General features: G+C 49.6%; 1 long non-coding RNA gene across 1 annotated transcript; it reads left to right on the top strand.

Annotated features, from left to right (window-relative positions):
- Positions 1 to 6: 6 nt before the first annotated feature.
- On the top strand, positions 7 to 10,414 carry LOC144336140 (uncharacterized). Its single transcript, XR_013407643.1, has 3 exons — positions 7 to 276; positions 1,234 to 3,099; positions 9,682 to 10,414. It is a non-coding gene; the product is annotated as an uncharacterized LOC144336140 (long non-coding RNA).
- The last annotated feature ends 8,402 nt before the right edge of the window (positions 10,415 to 18,816 follow it).

Here is an 18,816-nt window from a genome sequence, read left to right as displayed (position 1 = left end):
CCCTGCACGTTCCCGGGGCCGGAGGAGCGAGAGCAAAGCAGGGAGCTGCCCCGTAATCTGGGGCAGCCGTTTCCAGCCCGCGACTTGTTCAGACGGCGATTCCTGGGCCTCACCCCCAGAGATTCTGATTCAGCAGGGCTGGGTGCGCTGGGATCGGTACTTTTAATGCTCCGCCTGGGTGAGGAAGTCACTTCGAAAAACGCTGATCTGCGGGGAGCGGAGGCTGGGATTGCCTTGTCACCTGCAAAGACCTAGTTCTGGGGAGAGGTTCTGCAGGTGAGGATCTTCCTTCTGGGTGAAAAGCCACTGGAAGAGCAAAAGGCAGGAGAAGCTTAGGATGAGCTACCGTCTTGTACTGAGGGCCTGTATTCTGACGCTTAGTCCTTCCCCTGACCTTGCAATGGGGGGACTGTTACCCCATCATCCAGGTTACCCAGCCAGGAAGTGCAGGAGCGGGGAATCCCAATCCAGACCTCTTCTCACTCTGACCTGACGGGAGGAAAGAAGTGGAGGATGGGGTTCAGCCAAGGGTTGCAGAGTAGAGATCCCCCAACGCCTCCTAGAGTCTGACCGAAGGGCGGACCAATGTCTCCATCAGATCCCCAGGGCAGGACTCCATTGTGGTGACGGCCTCCTCCCATCCTCGAGGTCTGTAAAAATGGGAAAGAGATTCCAGCCTGGAAGTGACAGGCCTTTCCCACCCAGCAGCGGCTGGTGTCCGCCAGGCCTGCGAAGAAGCCTGGAAAGGTCTGAAGACAGAACCAGGCTGCAAAACCGGGCTTTGCTCATCTGTTGTCCTCGGAGCCGCCTAGTGGCCCAGATAGGATACTGCGCCTCCGAGCTGCCCGGCCTCCAACCCCGCCCCCCGCGGTGTTCCTAACTAGCTATGCTTTTCTTCCAGGCATTTCTCTCATGTAAGGTTAACATCCCAACTGTAAAAGGGCTTGTGAGGATCATAGTCCTCCTTCCCCACCCCCGACACACTGTTGTGACTGGGGAAACTAAAGCCAAAAGATATGAAGCAACTCATATACAGAGATGCGTTTTCACCCCAACTAGCCCACCCTGGTCAGATGCCAGAGGGGCTGGGTAACCGTTATGTCCCTCTTACATCTCTCTGGTTGTGTGCTTGGGATGGAGGGCAGACAGTGGGTGGGAAGGAGGTCGGGAACCCAAACTGACCTTTAGTGCCTCAGGGCCTTTACACAGTTTCTGATTTAATTTCCTTAACAGCGCAGGGAGGCACGTGCCCATTTATTGCAGGAGGAAACGGGTTCAGTAACTCTGAGTAACTTGTGTAAGGCTATGCACCCTGCTTCCCAAAAGGTTTGGGATGAAATCGGAAGAAAAAAGAACGTGTCAGGCATTCCCCAAAGGAACTGACAGTTCCAGAAGCTGGCCCGAGGTGGACGGTGGCCTTTTTTCTACTTGGTCCATCATTCAGGATGTGGTTTTTGTGGGCCTGGCAGGTCTGCAAGCCACAGGTTTCTCCCAGCATCAGCTGCTCAGAGAGGAGCTGTCATCTGCTCTGTTGCCCTCCCCCGGGGTCCCTGGGAAGATGGAGCCAAGGAGACCTTGTGTGGGGGTGATGTGTGTGTACACAGTTCAGCAGGCCAGGCCTGAGGGTCGCTGAAAACAGCAGGGACACATCCTCTCTGGCTTTTCCTCCCTCCCCCAGCCTTTATCCTTTGCTCTTGGTACCCCCTCCTGGAATTTAACTCAGGGCAGAGTTTGAAATTTCACATCCCAGGTCTGTCCCTGAAAATGTGAAAGGAGCCGTTCTGGGCTGAAGGGAAGAGGTGAGCTGCACTCGGGGGACCTAACTTTTTCCATGGCTCAGCGCCCTCCCCGCCCCCCGCCCGGTACAGCGAGGATCCACACTCACCCTGCGGTTCCTGGACCAGAAGCTTGTTAGAAATGCACAATTCAGGCCGGGTGCAGTGGCTCACGCCTGTAATCCCAGCACTTTGGGAGGCCAAGGTGGGTGGATCACCTGAGGCCAGGAGTTTGAGACCAACCTGGGCAACATGGCGAAACCCCATTTCTACAAAAAATACAAAAAAATTAGCATGATACAGTGGGGTGCACCTGTAATCGCAGCTACTTGGGAGGCTGAGGCAAGAGAATTGCTTGAACCCGGGAGGTGGAGGTTGTAGTGAGCTGAGATCGCGCCACTGTACTCCAGCCTGGGCCACAGAGCAAGACTCTGTCTCAAAAACACCAAAAGAAGTACAGAATCCCAGGCCCTGCCCTGGCCCTCCTGAATCAGGCTCTGCATTGTACTGAACGAGATCCCCAGGTGCTCCTTTGCTCACTGAGGTTTGAAAAGCGCTGCGGCTGGGTCCTGCAGGCAGGAGGAGGACTTTGGGTTTCATCTGCAGTGCGATGGGGGCCTTTGGAGGGGAGCTGTGGAGCAAAGGGCAGATGTGATGGCATCTCTGTCTTCGGAGTCTGCTTGGGCTGCTGAATCCGGGATAGCTCTGGGAACTGCGTGGATGTCGGGAGAACAGTGAGGAGGCCATTGGTACTCAGGCCAGGGATGGCCACGGGCCACCGGCTCATGATGGGTGAACAGTGACATCTGGAGCTCTGCTGCCATGAGTGCCCAGCTCAGGGACTTTGGGGTGGGGATGGGGGCCCCTTCCTTCCTCTCTCTTCCCCTCCCCTCCCCTCCCCTCCCGAGAGACTGCATTCACGGGAGCCAAATCCCAGCAGGTCTGTGCTCACTGCTGAGCTACTCTGCCTCCCTCCTCACCCTTCCTCCAGCTCTTGAGCAGGATTTTAATACCGACAGCTTGGTGTGATTGACACACACAGATGCATGTGCACATACAGACACACGTGGACTCACACACGTACATGGCTTTGCGGGACAACTGGCTACTTTCCCCTGAGCAGAACAAGCTGGCAGTGTTCAGCCACGGAGATTTGGAAAACCTCCTGGTCTAGTGGAAAAAAGTGTTCCATGAAGTTTAACATCAGCCGCCCTGGAGGGTCTCTTCATGGAGACAGGCTTCTGGGAAAACATGAGTCGTATGTGACGGCCGACTGGGCAGCTTGCCTGGCCAGAGGCAACAGAAAGGAGAAATCAGGCATCAGGTGAGTGGAAAATCCCTGCAGGGAGAGGACCCACGGGGACCATGGTCCAGGAAAGCAAATCTGCAAAGGCCAGAGACGGTTTAAAACCCTCATCAAACACATCCCTTCCTAATACAGAACATTGGCCAGGAGGGCCCCTTCCCTCCTCGGCGAGGCCTGGTGGGTAAAACTGGACACATAAAAGCAGGTTAGATGGCTCCCCCCGGTCCATGAAATGCCTCCCCTGTGCCCCGCCACGGGTGAGTATTTCCATGGGATTGCGTCTGTCTCCCCTGGGTTTAGGTGTTTTTTTCATTATTGTTTGGAATCCCAGGCCGCGGCAGCAGGGAAGTAGGTTCTTTTGGCTCCATGGGAGCGGGTGCTGGGGCAGCCGTGTTTATTCTGGCTGCCAGGGTCGGGTGAAAACGCAGGCGGGAGCCAAGGCTGGAACATGGCAGGAACACGGAGGAGTGGGAAGGATGTGCTTAGCAAGGGAACAGGCCCCAGGGTGTCACTGTGTCACCTGAGAAAGCTTGGGCGGAGGCCAGAGGGCTCTCAGGGGTCCTCACCTGTGTCCTGCCTCTGGGCTGCTCATGGAATTCTAAACCAGGGCGTGGAGTATGGGTTTGAGGTTAGCGTGGCTGGGGTCAGATCCAAGCTCTGCCACTTATTATCTGTATAAACTCGGGCAGATGATTTGCCTCTCTGAGCCTCAGTTTCCTCATTCCTAAAGTGGGAACGTTGTCACTACTGAGATGACATCTCTGCAGGGCCTGAGGTGATGCCTGGCAGGGAGATGCTAGTGGGCGTTTGTGTCCTCCCGGCTTCATGTCCTCAAGGAACACACTCTCTGGGGTGGGGCTGGGGCTGAGCGGGGAGCCTGGGAGGCGGGGACAGAGCTGGGGCCATGGGAATGCTAAATCCTTACCCTAAACCAGGAGTCAGCGGACATTTTCCATAAAGGGCTTTGTGGGCCACATGGATCTCTGTCGAAACAACTCATCTCTGCCGTTCTAGCATCAAAGAAGTGACCAGCTGCAAATGAATGACTGTGGGCGTGTTCCAGTAGAACCTTATTTATGAACACAGGCATTTGAATTTCAGGCAACTTTCACACGTCATGAAATACCATTCTTGTTTTGATTATTTTCCAACCATTTAAAACTGAAAACCATTCAGACTTGCAAACTGTACAAAAAAAGGCAGTGGTCCAGATTTGCTCTGTGGACCGTTTTCAGTTTGTCAACGTCTCCCCTCTACCACTAGCAAAGCTAGCAAACTTCAGTCTCTCAAGTCCTAAGAAATAAATGACGCAGCCTCAGGAGGGCAGAATCTACTTTCCAGGCTGGGCACGATGGCTCATGCCTGTCATCCCAGCACTTTGAGAGGCCGAGGCAGGAGGATCACTTGAGTCCAGTAGCTCAAGACCAGCAACATAGTGAGTTCAACGATAACACAGTGAAATCCCATCTCTACAAAAAATCGAAAAATTAGCCAGGTGCAGCGGTGCATGCCTATAGCCCCAGCTACTCAGGAGGCTGAGGCAGGAGGATTGCTTGAATCCAGGAGATGGAGGCTGCAGTGAGCTGTGGTTGTACCACTGCACTCTAGCTTGCGTGACAGAGTGAGACCTTGTCTCAAAACAAAACAAAACAAAACAAAACTACTTTTCTATCTAGACTCTTTCTGGAAATATGTTCACAAAGACCCAGGTTTTTTTTTTTTTTTAAATAAAGTGTTATTGTCACCCAGGCTGGAATGCAGTGGCACAGTCATGGCTCACTGCAGCCTCCACTTCTGGGTCTCAATTGATTCTCCTGCTTCAGCCTCCTGAGTAGCTGAGCTGAGACTACAGGCACACACCACCATAGCTGGCTAATTTTTGTATTTTTTGGTTTTTTGTAGTTATGGGACCTCACAATGTTGCCCATGCTGCCTCGAACTCCTGGGCTCAAGCAATCCACCCATCTTGGCCTCCCAAAGTGCTGGAACTACAGGCATGAGCCACCATGCCTGGCCTAACGCAGGTTTTAATATACACTGTAAGAAGTTGTTAAAGACGTCACGCAGGAGACTGATTTCATTGAGAGGTTAAAACAAAAGCCCATGACTCTAGTATGGATTTGTCATCACAAGGGGCTACCATATATTGAGAGCTTCCCACACCCTGGTACTTCTTTCGCTCCTTAAAGGTAATGTCTCATGTGGTCCTAACTGAACTGATGAGGGCAGAGACCTCCAAAGGTTCAATAACTTGCCCAAGGCCACCACTTGTAACTGCCTCTGACAATGGGCCTCTCGCAGGATTTATGATGTCTCTGCCATTTTTTTTTTTTTTTTTTGAGACGGAGTCTTGCTCTGTTGCCCAGGCTGGAGTGCAGTGGCACGATCTTGGCTCACTGCAACCTCCGCCTCCCGGGTTTATGCCATTCTCCTGCCTCAGCCTCCCGAGTAGCTGGGACTACAGGTGCCTGCCCCCACGCCCGGCTAATTTTTTGTATTTTTAGTAGAGACGGGGTTTCATCGTGTTAGCCAGGATGGTCTCGATCTCCTGACCTTGTGATCCGCCCGCCTCGGCCTCCCACAGTGCTGGGATTACAGGTGTGAGCCACCGCGCCCGGCCGTCTCTGCCATTTTTTAGGAGGGCTCTCTAAGATGACAAGCATAGCCCAGTCCCTGCCTTCAAGTGGGGAGGCAGACAGGAGGCTCCCTGACTTTGTGTGAATATCCTAGGTCTTCAGCCACCTGTGTCCAGGTTAGGGTTTGGGTTAGAGTTAGGGCTAGGGTTAGCTTGCTTGTCACCCAGCTTGTCTCTCTACATCGGCAGAGTGCATGAAGGTGCTTCCTGCTAGCCGTGGCTCCCTTCAATAACTGCTCTATCGTTGAAAAGCTCTGTTTGGCCAATTACTTCAATATCTTTTTATTTTTATTTTTTTGAGAGAGAATCTTGCTCTGTCACCCAGGCTGGAGTGCAGTAGCACGATCTCAGCTTACTGCTACCTCTGCCTTGCGGGTTCAAGCGATTCTGCCTCAGCCTCCTGAGTAGCTGAACTACAGGAACCCGCCACCATGCCCGGCTAATTTTTGTATTTTCAGTAGAGTCGGGGTTTTGCCATGTTGGCCAGGGTGGTCTCAAATGTCCAACCTCAGGTGATCCACCCACCTCTGCCTCCCAAAGCGCTGGGATTACAGGCGTGAGCCACCGCGCTTGGCCTATTTCAATATCTTAATGTATGTTGCCCTAATCAGTTTATAAAAACAAGTAGAAAACAGACAAACTGAAAGTGTATATATTTGTAACATGAAGATTATGTCTCAGAGTCAAGAAACTTAATTATTTTACCATTTACTGAATGCTTACTAGATGCCAGGCGCAGTGCGTCACGTGGAGTACCTTACTTGGCTGTGACAGCCTGCTGCTGAGGGGACACCATTGCTGTTCCCATTTCACAGTTGAGGAAACTGAGGCCCAGAGAGGACAGGGTAACATGTCAAAATCATGCAGTTTTAAGTGGTGTTACTGGAACACAGGTGGAACAGGCAGATCCTCTGGATGTTACGAACCTGCAGCCTCAGTCAAGTGCTAGTTGGATTTTTGCTGAGCAGAAGGAAAAGAAGGACAACAAAACCCCAAAAATATGCACAATGGGCTGGAAGTGGTGGCTCACGCCTGCAGTCCCAGCACTTTGAGAGGCTAAGGTGGGTGGATCCCTTGAGGTCAGGAGTTTAAGACCAGCCTGGCCAATATGGTGAAACCCAGTCTCTACAAAAAATTACCAAAATTGGCCAGGCGTGGTGGCGTGTGCCTGTAATCCCAGCTACTCGGGAGGCTGAGGTGGGAGAATTGCTTGAATACAGGAGGTGGTGGTTGTACTGAGCCAAGATAGCACCACTACACTCTAGCCTGGGCAACAGAGCAAGACTTTGTCTCATAAAACAAACAAACAAAAAAACTGTGCACACTGGCCAGGTATGGTGGTGGCTCACACCTGTAATCCCAGCACTTTGGGAGGTCACGACGAGCAGACTGCTTGAGTCCAGGAGTTTGAGACCAGCCTGGGCAACATGGTGAAACCCTGTCTCCACTAAAAATGCAAAAATTAGCCGGGCATGGTGGTGCGTGCCTGTAGTCCCAGCTACTTGGGATGTTGAGGTGGGAGAATCACCTGAGCTGGGGAAGTTGAGGCTGCAGTGAGTCGTGATGTCACCACTGCACTCCATCCTGGGCAACCGGAGTGAGATTCTGTCTAAAATGAAACAAAACAAAACAAAAAAGCAAAAAGTATATGACAGTATACTACATTGTTAAAAATGGAGTCTAGGAAGCAAGGTATAATTGGGAATTGTATTATTATTATTTTTCAGCTGCCTGGGAATAGAAGTCAATTTTTCCCTCTTGATAGCAGTGAAATTCTTACAGGGTTAGGATACAAAATGGAATCACCAGTATGACCCTGTTTTTGGAAAGAAAAGACCCACAGTGTGTGTCCATATTTATTTAGTTACTGTTTGGTTGGGATTTACTGTGTGTCAGGTTGTACACTAAATGCTTTCTATTCATTTGATCAAAAGGACTCCCTGGAGGTAGGATCTATAGTCCCCTTTTACATCACCGGAAATGGAGGTGAAGCAACTTGGCCAAGTTCACGCAGCCAGTGAGTGGCAGATAGGGGATTAGAATTCAGCCCGGTTTCACATCAAAGCCCATCCTCTCTGCTTCTGTCTCTGCTCCCTGCTCGGAAGCTGTCTCTCTGTGAGCACACACACGCCTGTGCGCAGAAAAAAGACAGGAAGGAAACACAGAATGTTGACAGTGACTGTCTGTGGGTGATGGCAGTACACGTGATTTTATCTTCTCTTAATGCCTTTTAACGTATTCTCTATATTTTATAGTGAGTTTCCATTAAGAAAAATCCACTGTATGATCTTTCTGTAAAAACATGCTTGTTTTACAGTCCAGGGGTGAGGTCATAGAGCCCCTGACCATGGGCCTCTGAAACACTCTCCTAAAAAATAAGACAGAGAGGGAAGCCAGGACCTTGGCTTCTTGGAACTGCCTAATCCGTCCTGTAATACCTTGCTTTGTAGGAAAGTTCTGTGCATAAATCCCATAAAATCCCATAATGTGGTGCTGACACTGAGCCTCCCCAGAACAAAATCCGCTAATGATCACTGCTTGCCAGGAGCCTGCAGAAAGCGATCAGACATGTTGCAACCCCCCGTGCCTGCCTGCTGCCTGAGCCCTTTCTAATAATGACTCTTTTCATGAGTTCATAAAAACACCTTGTTCAGATCATGTTGGGTCTCTATTTCATTTTTTTTTTTCCGAGACAGAGTCTCGCTCTGTCGTCTAGGCTAGAGTGCAGTTGTGCAATCTCAGCTCACTGCAAGCTCCGCCTCCCGGGTTCAAGCCATTCTCCTGCCTCAGCCTCCAGAGTAGCTGGGACTACAGGTGCCCGCCACCGTGCCTGGCTAATTTTTTTATATTGTTAGCAGAGACACGGTTTCACCGTGTTAGCCAGGATGGTCTTGATCTCCTGACTTCGTGATCCACCTGCCTTAGCTCCCAGAGTGCTGGGATTACAGGCGTGAGCCACCACGCCCTGCCTATTTCATCTTAGTCAAACACTGAATATCTGTGGGGCCAGAAGGGGTTGAGGGCTGCCCTTCGGTTTTGGGACCCAGAGAAAAAAAACAACAGGTTTGTAAAACCAGGAATGAATACTTCCCTCTTCACCCTGTTGCCTACTCTGTTCCTCACCCCAGGACGGGACCTTTCTAAGGTGGCTTTAGGGGATGAGAGTGGCATCACCTGCAAAAAGTGGAATAGAGTGAGTGTGAATATTGGCTGCCCCACCTGGCAATGATACCTGGAAGTGGATGCTACCCTTAACAAAACCTGAAATGATTGAGCCACAGAGCGAAGTGCTCTGTGCCTCAGTTTCATCAGGTATAAAATGAAGGTTGTATTCATGACCTTACAGGGTTGTTGTAAGACCATGGAGGCTGCCTGACACTTGATAGCTGTTCCACGATCATCTTTTCTCCCCTGCCTCTGCCATATTGCCCCCGGGCAGTTACCGACTGTAGAATTTTCACAGCTCAGTGCTGAAAAGTTTTAAACTGTAAGTCTGAAGGGACAGAAAAGTTGCAAAAATAGAACCAAGCATTCCTATATCTCCTTCACTCACATGCTAACATTTTGCATTTGCTTTATTTATCCATCCATCCATCCATCCACCCACCCACCCCATCCCCTACAACCTTTTACACAGCAGACATGATTGCCTGAGTCCCAAATTTTTGTCTATTTCTTAAAAACAAGAACTGCCTCTGACACATCACAGTGCTTTTTAGCGAAATCAGGAAATGGACACGCTACATTACTATTATGTAATCTTCTACTGACCTTACTCGGATTTCAACGTTGTGTCAGTAACATCCTTTATGACATAAGAAAAAGTGTTTCAAATGGCACTTGGTTCTCATGCCCTTTCTTGATTCTTTCCAGTCTGGCCTGGAATTTTTCTTTGTCTTTTGTGACCTTGTTGTTTTTGAAAAGCACTCGTTGTTAGGGCCTGATGGTGTCCCCTAAATTCACAGGTTGAAACTCTAACCTCAGAATGTACTGAGAATGTGGCTGCTTTTGAAGATAGGGCCTTTAAAGAAGTAGTTACGTTAAAATGAGTCTATTCTGGTGAGTCCTAATCCGACCTGACTGGTGTCCTTACGTGAAGAGGAGATTGGGGACACACAGACATACTAGGGAGGTGCGTGCTCAGACAAAAGACCAGGTGAGGACACAGCAGGTGACCATCTGCAAGCCAGCCAGAGAGACCTCAGGGGAAGTCAAACCTGCCAGTACCTTGCTTTACGACTTCCAGACTCCAGAACTGTGAGAAAATGAATTTCTGTTGTTGAATCCCTCCAGACTGTGGCATATGCGGCCCTGGCAAAGTGATACACAGGTCACCATTCTACAGACTGTCCCTCAACTTGGCCCCAACTCATTCTATTGGGTAGCAGGTTGGTTTTCCATGTTACCCAATATATACTCCTGGATGCTTCCTCCAACTAAAGTAATCTGCTATCCCTGTGTGCCAGCCTCTGCTAAGGGCTTTACATGCATGACCCTCCCGACAACCCATCCAGGTGGATACTGTGAAAGGAAAATATCTTGGGCCCCCAAAATCACTAAAGCTAAAGGGAAAAGTCAAGCTGGGAACTGCTTAGAGCAAACCTGTCCCCCATTCTGTTCAAAGTCACTCTTCTCTGCTCACTGAAATAAATGCATAGCTGATGGCCTCCTTTGGAGAGGCTAATCAGAAACTCAAAAGAATACAACCAGGGCCGGGCGCGGTGACTCGCGCCTGTAATCCCAGCACTTTTGGAGGTTGAAGCAGGTGGATCACAAGGTCAGGAGTTCGAGACCAGCCTGGCCAATGTGGTGAAACCCCATCTCTACTAAAAATTAGCCAGGTGTGGTGGTGGGTGCCTGTAGTCCCACCTACTCAGGAGGCTGAGGCGGGAGAATTGCTTGAACCTGAGAGGCAGAGGTTGCAGTGAGCTGAGATCACACCACTGCACTCCAGCCTGGGTGACAGAGAAAGACTGTCTCAAAACAAAAACAAAAACAAAAAACCCTCTAACCTCTAAGTCTTCAACAAGATTGATTTGTATAATAACTCTGTCTCCTACATGATATGGCCAGTCTCGGGTCAATTAAACTCTTTCTTTACCGTGGTCTCAGTGGATTGTTTTGTCTGTGTAGCAGGCAGGAAGAACCCATTGGATGGTTACCAAACAACCCAATGTACATGGCAGGTACAAACTCACTTTTCCAGATCGAGAAACTGAAGATAGAAAGGTGAAATAACCTGTCCAAATCTTGTGTCTGATTGGGAACCTCTTGAGGAGGAGGAGCCAGATCAGCTTTGTGGGCACGTGACCTGGGCTGTTCCACAGGCCCCCACACTGAGGAGGGCCCCACGCTCGTTTCAGTGGTCTGCTGTGGAAATCCTTAATTTTTTTTTTTTTGAGACAAAGTCTCACTTTGTTGCCCAGGCTGGAGTGCAGTGGCGCGATCTCAGCTCACTGCAACCTCTGCCTCCCGGGTTCAAGTGATTCTCCTGCCTCAGCCTCCTGAGTAGCTGGGATTACAGGTGTCCACCACCATGCCCAACTAATTTTTGTATTTTTAGTAGAGACGGGGTTTCACCATGTTGGTCAGGCTGGTCTTGAACTCCTGACCTTGTGATCCACCCACCTCTGCCTCCTGAAGTGCTGGGATCACAGGCGTGAGCCACCGCGCCCGGCCTGTGGAAATCCTTAATTTGTGAATGAGATGCCTGTATTTCACTTTGCACCTGCAAATGATGTAGCTGGTCCTGCATCTGGCCCCTTTCCCAGACTGTGACCTATTAGGGCTGTGTACCCAATGAAGATGGCTGTCAGAATGCCAGAAACACTTTATGGCATGCGTTTATTTACTTGTCGCTCTTCCCCCACTTCCACCCCTTCCAGCCTGGGAACTGCTTGACGGCAGCACAGAGGAGATGTGCAGAAAATGTTTGTTGAATGAATTTTCTCATGAATGAATGGACTGTTGATTCAACCAAGACAAAGGAAGGCCAGGTGCCCACTGGTGGGGGTTTTCCCTCAGGCTGGCCTGGGAGCAAAGCAGACACTTGCCTTGTTCTGCCTCTCTCCTGCTCCCAAATGTACTGTCTCAAATTAGCTTCTGGCTGGTGGCCTTGGCAGGTTGCGGAGGAGGGTGAGGGGAAGGCACTGGGAGGCAACAAAGGCTTCTGTTAAGAATAGGGGCAGGTGTGGAGCAGGGAAGCTCTGCTGCTTTGCATAAAACCAGGAGCTGGTCCTCTGCTCTCCTAAGCCTCAAGCACTCCTCAAAGACAGCCTGGCTTCAGGAATCCTGGGGCAGCTTCCACGCTGGACTCCCCATTGACCCATCTGAGCTGCCCCTTTGTCTCCTTTCAGAAGGGTGCAGAGGCCCCCAGAGAGCTTCTTGGTGATAGGGGCTGGACAGTCAGCCAGACCCTCCTCCTTTCTATTTACCCTTCAATAGAAGGTGGTGGCAGTCAAATGCCACCTCCTCCCAGAGTCCTTCCAGGTTTCCCCAAGGCTGTGTTTTCATTACACTTGGCATGTTCACCACCCTGAGCTTCTAATGAATTCAAAATAATGTTTTTGGGCAACCTTCACAAGAATTGACTCCCAAGATAGTGAGGACACAGGTAATCAATGTTGCTACATTCAATTCCGGCAAAAAGATCCAGTGAGCAGGGACGATTGTGATCCCCCCAACCCCTGCATATCTGCGAGACTCGCTCCCCCACCTTCTACAGGTCTCAGCTCAGTGTCACTGAGGACTTCGTTAACACTGTAATGATGGCGGTGGCAGGCCATCTGGAGTGACTACTGCCATCATGCCAGCCGTAGCAAGGAGGCGAGGCTGGGGCTGCATGCTCCGTGGAGCCAGTGGGAGCTGGGGACAAGCAGGAGTCCCACCCCTCTGTCTTGGGGCAGGAGCTCCCCAGGTGCTGCTGCAGCCATCCAAACCAAAGCTGGGGACCCAGGCATCCCTGTGCTCTCGGGGCCCAAGAGCAGGCAGGAGCCCTGCCCCCTGGGGACAGCTGCAGCCACCCAAACCTTGGCTGCAGAACCAGGCCTCATGCTCCTCAGAGCAGGCAGGAGCCCCATACCCCGCGGCGCAGCTGCAGCTGCCCAAACTGCGGCTGCAGACCCAGGCATCCCTGCACTCTTGGGGGCTCAAGAAGGTCCCCCACCCTCGCAGGCTCAGAAGTGCCTGCTCTCGCTGCTGGGCTTCTCCCTGCTGTTGGTGCCAGCTCTGATCTCGGAGCAAAGTCGGGGCTGAGTCTGGGTGCTGTTGCAGCCCAGCTGGATGTTCGCACACTCAGGGCAGCGCTGACATGCTAGCCCTTTGCTGCCTTGGCTCCCTCTGGACTTTGGGCACTGACAAGCTTAGGAGGGAAGCCGAGGGGGGCTAAGGGCAGCAGGCACCCCTTGGCACCTCCAGCCTAGGTGCCAAAAACAGCAGCAGGAGGCAGACAGTTTCCTTAGTGGAAGGGGTTGGTGAGTCCCCACTGAGACCTTACCTTCAGCTAGGGAGAGTCTGAAAGCTGGGAGCTGGGCTGCCAGTTCTGCAGAGTGGGAACTTGTGGTGCCTTTTCCAGGCCCGCCCATGGCTGCCCATGGACCAGTCAGCATGCAATTCTTCCCCTCTGAGGCCCATAAAAAGCCTCAAGATCAGCCAAAGCTGAGATGTCAGGACGACCAGCTGCAGAGTAGCTACCCACTCCAGGGCCTCCTCTCTGTTGAGAGCTGCAGAGACGATGGGATGACCTGCCTGCAGAGAGGAGCCACCCTCTCTGCTAGGAGCTGAACACTCGTGGAGATACCCTGGCAGAAGAAAGGAGCTGCCCCCTTTCCTCTGAGCTGTTCTATTGCTCAATCAAGCTCCCCTTCGTCTTGCACTTCCACTTGTCTGCATACCTCATTCTTCCTGGTTGCAGGACAAGAACTCAGGACCCAGCGAATGGTGAGGCTAAAAGAGCTGTAACACAAACAGGGCTGAGACATGCCCCTTGCTCCCCATGCTATGGGTGAAGAGAAGGAGAGAAGAGCTGCAGCCCTTCAGGGAGCCCAGACCTCAGAGCTCCCTGAGCCAGGGCTGTGACTCCCTCTGTTGGGCCCCAGGGCTGTGACTCCCTCTGTTGGGCCCTGCAGTTCCTGGTATCTCCAAGCTTCTGAGTGGCGCTGTGTTCCCTGGTGCCAGCTGTGGAAGCTACTTGCAGTGCGCCTGGTCTAGCTGCAGCCTCGCAGAGAGTCAGCGACTTTGCCGGCACCTGGAGCTGCTCATCCTGCTGCAGCAGCTGGCATATCTGTCTGTGCACAGTGGCCGGGCCCCATACTTACCCACGCACCTCTTGCCATTCCTTGTCTGATTTGCCCTTGGCAGGTGTGGGACCCAGGCCAGTAGCATGAGCTGAGCTCAACCTGCCAGGCCAAGAAGATGAAATAAGCCCAGTGGGCCTGAGCAAAACCTGGGCAGAGGTGCTCCCAGTCACAGAGGTTTCTGGCCAGAAAAATGACAACCTAAAGATCCCATAACAGTAATACTCTCCTATTCTGCACCCCCCATCTCCTTCTTTACCTTTTCTCTGGAGCCCTTCTCATGGACTTGCTCTATTTAAGTTGTTGTCTGTTTATTATCCAGCTTCCCCCATTGGAAGTCAGCTCCCCAAGCACAGGAATTTGTCCCAGAACCCAGAACAGGGCCCAGCCTATAGTCCGTGTTTAATAAATATTTGTTGAGTGAATCCATTCTCATTATATAGGTAAGAAAACTAAGGCTTGGGAAGGCCAAGTCTCTGGGCCAAAGTCATGGTGAGAGGCACTGAGTCTTTCACTAAAACCCCCCGGGGACCTCAAAAGGTTCAACGTGATGTTTCCATGTGACCCAGCCATTCCACTCCTACATATAAACCCAAGAGAGATTAAAATATATGACCACACAAAAACTTGTACATGGGCCAGGTGCGGTGGCTCACACCTCTAATCCCAGCACTTTGGGAGGCCGAGGTGGGTGGATCATCTGAGGTCAGGAGTTTGAGACCAGCCTGGCCAATATGGCAAAACCCCATCTTTATATTTTATAAAAACATAAAAATTAGCTGGGCGTAATTTACACTTGTCTGTAATTCCAGCTACTAGGGAGGTTGAGGCAGGAGAATCACTTGAACCTGGGAGGCGGAGGTTTCAGTGAGCTGAGATCATGCCATTGCACTCCAGCCTGGGCGACAAGAGCGAAATTCCATCTCAGAAAACAAACAAACAAAAAAACAAAAAACAAACAAACAAAACCTTGCACATGGATGCTGCTTTAATAGCTGTGTTATTCATGACTAACAAACAGAAACAACACAAATGTCCAGAGATTAATGAATGGATGAATAGAATGTGGCAAATCCATACAGTGCAATATTATTTGTCAGTGAAAAAGAATGAAATGTACTGTATATGCCGTGATATGCACAAGCCTTGAAACATAAGTGAAAAAGCTAGTCACAAAGACCACACACTGTCCGATTCTGTTTCTATGAAACGTCCAAAACAAGCAGCTCCATAGAGACAGAAATAGGTTAGTGGTTGCTAGGGCATGGGGGAGGGCAAAGGGGGAGTGACTGCTAATGGGGACAGAATTTAAGAGGGGAGATGATAAAAATGTTCTAAAATTGATTGCAGTGATGGCTGTACCACTTTATAAATATACTAAAACCCATTAAATTGTACATTTAAGTTTTTTTCTTTTCCTTTTTTTTTTTGAGACAAGATCTTGTTTTATCACCTAGGCTGGAGTGCAGCGGTGCAATCACGGCTCACTGCAGCCTCTGCCTCCCAGGGCTTAAGCGATCCTCCCACCTCACTCTCCTGAGTAGCTGGGACCACAGACTCTCGACACTACACCCAACATGTTTTTGTATTTTTTTTTTTCGAGACTGGGTCTCCCTACGGTCTTGAACTCCTGGGCTCAAGCAATCCACCTGCCTTGGCTTCCCAAAGTGCTGGTATTACAGGCATGAGCCACCGTAACGGCCTTGAATTGTACATTTTAAATAGGTGAATTGTATGGTATGTGAATTACATCTCAATAAAGCTGTTACAAACAAAGAGAAAAGCCCCACAGGGGTAAGATGTCTACATGAGTAGTTGTAGACACTGCCCTTCTCCCTCACATCTAGCGGAAGGGGGTGGGGGACACAGAAATCACTGACCACAAAAGTGGATTCACACTTGTGAGACGTCCCAGAGGAGAGGACAGAGTGTAGCGTGAGTGGCAGGTAAGTGGGGGATTTGCCAAGGGCAGTGTTGGGGAATTGAGGAAGTTTAACTGGAGGAAATCGTGGGGGTGAGAAAACCACCCAGGTTTCTCTGTCCCAAGAACTTGAACTTCCAGGCCATACTGTCCCTGTGTGACCAGGTGTCTCAAGAAAGCGGACTTTCTGTGCTTTCAGCTCTAATTGGGGTAGGCAGGAGCCGCCCCCACTGCCCCAAGGTGATTGATGGTACCCTGGGCACTTGTTGGATGTCTTGTGATTTTATTTTTTTTACTTTTAAATTTTTGTGGGTACATAGCAGGTGTATATATTTGTGGGGTACCTGAGATATTTTAATACAGGCATACAGTCTGTAATGATCACATCAGGGTAAACGGGGATCTATAAGCTTAAGCATTTATCCTTTGTGTTATAAACAATCCAATCATACCCTTAGTTATTTTTAAACGTAAAATTAAATTATTATATATTTTTTTCTTTAGAAATGGGATCTCACCATGTTGCTCAGGCTGGTCTCAAATTCCTGAGCTCAAGCGATCTTCCCACTTCAACCTCCCGAAGTGTTGGAATTACAGGCGTGAGCCACTGCGCCAGGCCACTGAATTATGACTGAGTATAGCCACCATGCTGTGCTGTCAAGTATTAGTTCTTATTCATTTTATTTTTTGTATCCATTAGCCATCCTCACTTTCCCCCCACCCCCTCATGCGGTTTTAAAGGCTGAGTGGCAGCCAGACCTGGTTCAGATCCTCTGTAGCAAGTCGGAAGGTGGTCCCCCAAAACATACATAATCCATCCTAGTGTCGGAATGTGTGAATGTGACCTGGTTTGGAAAGGGTCTTTGCAGGTTTGACTAAGGATCTCAAGATGAGGTCATTTTGGAATAGCCAGAGGGGCTCCAAATCCAAGGACAGGTGTCATTATGAGAGAAGGGGGACGCCCAGGGAAGAGAGGGCCGATGTGAGAACAGAGGCAGAGACTGGAGTGACGAAGCTGCAAGCCGCAGAACCCTGGAGGAACCGGAAGCTGCAAGAGGCCAGGAAGTGATACAGGAGCTAAAAGTAAATTATTTAGGTGGATAGTAAGGGTAACAGAGTCCCCGGTGAGGTTTTCCCTTTAATAAAAAGCAGCCCCCATGGGCAAGGGCTTCATGTCTAAAACACCAAAAGCAATGGCAACAAAAGCCAACATTGACAAATGGGATCGAATTAAACTAAAGAGCTTCTGCACAGCAAAATAAACTACCATCAGAGTGAACAGGCAACCTACAGAATGGCAGAAAATTTTTGCAATCTACTCACCTGACAAAGGGCTAATATCCAGAATCTACAAATAACTCAAACAAATTTACAAGAAAAAAACAAACAGCCCCATCAAAAAGTGGGTGAAGGATATGAACAGACACTTCTCAAAAGAAGACATTTATGCAGCCAACAGACACATGAAAAAATGTTCATTATCACTGGCCATCAGAGAAATGCAAATCAAAACCACGATGGTATCTAGATACCATCTCACACCAGTTAGAATGGCGATCATTAAAAAGTAAGGAAACAACAGGTGCTGGAGAGGATGTGGAGAAATAGGAACACTTTTACGCTGTTGGTGGGACTGTAAACTAGTTCAACCATTGTGGAAGACAGTGTGGCGATTCCTCAAGGATCTAGAACTAGAAATACCATTTGACCCAGCCAACCCATTACTAGGTATATACCCAAAGGATTATAAATCATGCTGCTATAAAGACACATGCACATGTATGTTCATTGCAGCACTATTCACAATAGCAAAGACTTGGAACCAACCCAAATGTCCATCAACGATAGACTGGATTAAGAAAATGTGGCACATATACACCATGGAATACTATGCAACCATAAAAAAAGGATGAGTTCATGTCCTTTGTAGGGACATGGATGAAGCTGGAAACCATCATTCTCAGCAAACTATCACAAGGACAAAATAACCAAACACCGCATGTTCTCACTCATAGGTGGGAACTGAACAATGAGAACACTTGGACACAGGAAGGGGAACATCACACACCGGGGCCTGTTGTGGGGTGGAGGGAGGGGAGATATACATTAGGGGTGGAGGGAGCAGGGAGGAATATACATTAGGAGATATTCCTAATGTAAATGATGAGTTAATGGGTGCAGTACACCAACATGCCACATGTATACATATGTAACAAATCTGCAAGTTGTGCACATGTACCCTAGAACTTAAAATACAATAATAATAATAATAATAATAAATAATACAAAATGCAAAATAACACAAATACAATTAAAAAAAAAAAAGCAGCCCCCAAGTAATTTTTTCTTTTTCTTTTCTTTTTTCTTTTTTATGAGATGGAGTTTCACTCTTGTTGCCCAGGCTAGAGTGCAATGGCAGGATCTTAGCTCACTGCAACCTCTGCCTCCTGGGTTCAAGCGATTCCTCAGCCTCCTGAGTAGTTGGGATTACAGGCATGGGCCACCACGCCTCGCTAATTTTGTATTTTTAGTAGAGACAGGGTTTCTCCATGTTGGTCAGGCTGGTCTCGAACTCCCGAACTCAGGTTATCTGCCCGCCTCAGCCTCGCAAAGTACTAGGATTACAGGCAAATCATTTTTTTTCCTAACAAAAAGCAGCCTGAAAAATCAAGCTGCAAACAGATAAGCAAGCTGGAGGCTTGAGTAGGTAAATGCTCACAGGAAATTACTATGTGCCTGTGTGTACATAGGAATTTCCTATGTGCCCATAGGAAACGGCTATCTGGGGGCCAGGCACGTTCAGCATGGAGGCCACATATGCAGTGAAGAAGCAGACAATGTGGCGCTGGCCAGGTGAAGATCTCATCTGTATAACAAAAGATTAG

This window comes from Macaca mulatta, chromosome 1 (assembly GCF_049350105.2).
Source record: "Macaca mulatta isolate MMU2019108-1 chromosome 1, T2T-MMU8v2.0, whole genome shotgun sequence".
Lineage (NCBI taxonomy): Eukaryota > Metazoa > Chordata > Mammalia > Primates > Cercopithecidae > Macaca > Macaca mulatta.
Note: the sequence above shows the minus strand (reverse complement) of the source record. Positions and strands in the feature narration are given on the sequence as shown.